The 4,147-nt window shown below is 37.9% G+C and overlaps 1 non-coding gene across 1 annotated transcript; it reads left to right on the top strand.

Moving 5' to 3' along the window:
* The first annotated feature begins 3,717 nt into the window (after positions 1-3,717).
* LOC116094575 lies at positions 3,718-3,849 on the top strand. The gene has a single exon (XR_004120210.1). It is a non-coding gene; the product is annotated as a small nucleolar RNA SNORA17 (small nucleolar RNA).
* Positions 3,850-4,147: the final 298 nt, after the last annotated feature.

Here is a 4,147-nt window from a genome sequence, read left to right as displayed (position 1 = left end):
GAGGTAAAAATCCTTTGGTGATGTGAGGGTCATTGAAGTACAGCCTTATTACAATGAACTCCAATGTCTAAAAATTGTTCTTATTTTGGGCTTGTACCACAGTAAAAGCCAAGATTTTAAGCTCTACTAAAAACAAAACAAAGAAACAAAAAGACTTTATCTATTTATGTTCATTTAAAAAAATACTAGTAGTGAAGTATTATGTTAAAATATACAGTTAATTATATTTGGAGTTATTTCAAATTTATATTGAGACAAATGTATGTATTTTCAGTATTGCTGTACACAAGCATCTACATAAGACTGTTCAACTGATTGTTGTTTTATAGCAAACAACTTTTATAATACTCACTTTTATTGTTACAATATTTTATAAATTTTAAAGAATATGACAAATTAAAAAACCAAAAGATATTGCAGGTATGGAAGGGGGTCTCTGGGAGGAGTTGGGGTACAAAAGGGAAACAAGAATGTGATGTAATTCTATTTACTTAAAATATGTTTTTAAATGTTAACAAACTCAGATGAATTGAAATCATGTGTCTTTTCTCATCATAATGCAATAAAACTTAAATCAAGAAAAAAAAAAGAAAGAAAGAAAGAAAGCTAGCCAGTAAGGATGAAGTTTCCAGGTCACACAAGCCTGATTTTGCCATGTTCTTTGACTCACATTTGAAGCGTCTTGGTAATAAGATCTTACTACCATGTTTTGGATGGTAACCAAAGCAACAGCGGTAGACTTTAACATTTTGGTGTCTATAGGACTTCCCTGGTCCACAATTGCAAAAGAAATAAAGCATTGCTGGCACTTTTTGTTTTATTAGTTTTCCTCTAGTGTTTAGCAGAAGCATAGGGTAACTCTTCTTTAACTTTTTTTTAATAAATATATATTTGTAAACTATAGTAGTAGATTTTCATACAATATATCATAGATCGCATAATTAACATGCAAAAGATTTGCAGATTTTAATATCATATCAAGGCTATGCTGTAGGGAAATATTCAAATGTGACTCTATATAAACTAATTTCAATGGACCAATTTACAAAACACAATATAGGATAAACAGATCTTGGGGCACTGTGCAAGCACCTATTCTAGAGCTGTGCTCAAAATATGAGTTAGACTACTCTAAGTGCTGACAAAGGTTATTGATAGTATGAGGGACATGTAGACTTGTTAGTAAACATAAAATTTGCATGAAGTCTTTCTGAAAGTTATTGGTAGGAAAGAGAATTAACCACAATTCGATGGTCAGTAAAAGGCTTAGCAGAAACACGAACTTGAGCAAACTTAAAGGTATTGTTAAGGCTAAAGCCTTACTCATTGATGAGAACGTGGTTACAGGAAACCATGGGTGTCTAGGCCAGTTAGAGATTGTTCTGTCACTGAGGCTCCCACAGGAAACAAGCATTGCAAGTGACAATCTTTGACCCAATTTCACCATGACTAAGGTCTTTTCCAAGCACAACACAGTCCATTCCTTCATGGGAGCATGTAAGGAGAAAACCAGACACTCGGCTGATCAGTAGGACTATGACCACGAATGAGATGAACATCTTTCTCATTCCCCAGAATTATGGCCTAATCAGGGAGAATACATTTTATGTTTGAAGAACATGCCCCGTGGAGCACGCACCCTGGGATGCTGCACGCACCCTGGGATGCTGCAGCTGAGAGCTGGAATGTGCATTGCATTGGAAACAGTAAAATGTCAACAGGAAGAAAGCAAACCAAATAAACAGCTTCTTGAAATATTCTTAGAATTGAAAGGAAGCCAATGATGAGCAGAGAGAGGAGGAGGACTGTGGCTGGAGAGTAGCAGTGTCCTCAGTAGTTCCCCAGTCCCCAAAGCCACCCAGAAGCATAACTTCTTGGAGCAGTATATCTACTCCCTAACTTTAACTTCTAAAAGGAACTGTGGGAGGGAGGGGAGGTATCAATGACTGGAATGTAAATACATAAAATAAAATTTTAAAAAACTGTCTCCTTGCCTCAATTTCCAGACTGATGCCCCAATAAAATCCTATTATGAACCCAAATTAATGGATCTCAATGATTATTTAATGCATAGCCATTAAAGGTTTTGAAGCAGTGGTGTGAAAACTGGGTTTTTATTTTAATATCATGTTAGCTTCTCTGTGTAAGACACATTAGAGGGGACATCTGTCCAGGTAGTGGCAGAGCAAATCACAGAGGAGAGTGATGTAGATAGGGTGGCCCACATCTATTGATGTCAATTTAGACCCAGTGAGGCCAGCTAGTATAAAAGAGTAGGCTGTGCATCTGCAGAGGGGTAGGTGATAAAGCATACTCAAAAGCTAAAATAACATTTGTTAGGGCATTTAAGATAAATGATATAGATGATTTTAAATATATTTTCTGAAGCTTCTATGAAATAAAGGTTGATTTTGGAAAATTATTCACTTATATTCATATTAACTTCACTAGACTAACACTTTTTGGGTGTGCAAATTATCTCAGGGATGGTTATTTCAACCCACAGGAGCCTTTGGAAAACTTAAAAGTAGTAGCACCAGCGCTAGTTCAACACCAGAAACATGAGTCCACAGGAAATAACATAAGGAGTCCCTCACTTGGAGCTGCAGGAGGAGGAACTGGGAAAGTATGTTCTTTCTACCTTACAAATTTCGTTGGGGGTTAAAACAGGAAGCAGGAGATGAATGACATGCCCCAGACAGCTCCTGCTAAAAATAAAGACTGTCTCCTTAAAATGAAATTTTTAAAAAGGTCAGGAATATAAACTTTGGTCTCATTAATATTCAGATATCACCAAAAGAAGTTAGTCATGCTGAGGACTGATGGATGGCTGACTTCATTTAGGGACCATTTCATCTCCAATGAGCAAGAATGCCAAACATTAAAATAAAATAAAATAAAATAATAAAAATGCCCCTAATATCTGACTATGAAAATGGAAATTTTAATTTCTAAATAGAAAGCAATAGTGATAGGTTGGCTCTGTGGTCAGTTCTTAAGTGAGAATCAGGTAACCTGTTGTTTCCAAGTTGATTCTAAGTGCTTGATTGGTGCCTTTAAGGGGAAGAGTTCAGATTGGAAATGTCAAAGTAAACATTAGGGAGTCAGCCGTGGTGAATGGCAAGCCATATACTCCCTATCTAGCCTTCTTGCCAGCATGCCTGTTCTGTTCATGTACCATTGTGCTAGCACAATGTTTGACAACAGAGGCTGGATGATATAAGAATTATCGTCTTGGTTGTCTAGTGCCTCTTTCATACAGTATATTCACATGTGGAAAAGAAAAGTCTTCATACTTCACATCCAGTTCTTCAGGAGATCGCCCATATGGCTTGCCTCTAAATTTTCCTATTCTTTATCTTCAGGTATTTCTTTTTCCAGACTCCTACTAAACAGTTGAAAGAATACTTATATACATTCTTATTTGGAGTGCTTCTCCCACTCAAGGATAAACAACCTGTCCATATTGATATACTCATTGGAAAGATAACATCCACTGCTGAATTTTAGGGCCATCCACCCATAGGACCATGAGACCGCAGCAGTCTTTAGAAATCTTTAAGGATACATTGAACATATCAATAAATTAACATTGCCCATTTTTATCTTTTACCAGCTCTCTGTAATGGGATCCCTGTCCTGTTGATAACAGTTATAGGCTAAGGACTTCAGGCCATTTGATCTTTGGAAAATATAGCATGGATAAAAAAATTTATACCTGCCCCAAGAGCCATTCCAAGTGTGGCTGCTATGTCACATGTATGTCAGTAGGTGTCAGAGAGGAGAAAGGGTATGTCTATTCTCAGTGTTCGAACCTATGAACATTTGAATAATTAGTAGCTTAACATTCCCTGAAAAATGTGAGCTTGACCTGACAACCAGTCCAACTGGGCTCCCAGGACAGGGATCAAGTCAGAGCTAAAGAACCCTCCTTGTTTATGAGAGCAGGAGAGCTGACCTACCTGATCCAGCTGCAGTACTCCTGAGAGCAGGCCTGCACATAGTGGGAGTTGCTGGTGAGCCAGGGTAAAGATATGAGAGAACTGGTCCGACCACTACTCTCCTCTCCCTTGTGGTAGCCTGGTCAAGGGAGAGATACCCTCTGCCCCCTAGCCCCTCACTCTTGCAGCAGGCAGGATACTTGGCC

Source organism: Mastomys coucha, unplaced genomic scaffold (assembly GCF_008632895.1).
Source record: "Mastomys coucha isolate ucsf_1 unplaced genomic scaffold, UCSF_Mcou_1 pScaffold16, whole genome shotgun sequence".
NCBI lineage: Eukaryota > Metazoa > Chordata > Mammalia > Rodentia > Muridae > Mastomys > Mastomys coucha.
This window is presented reverse-complemented; position numbering and strand designations above follow the sequence as displayed.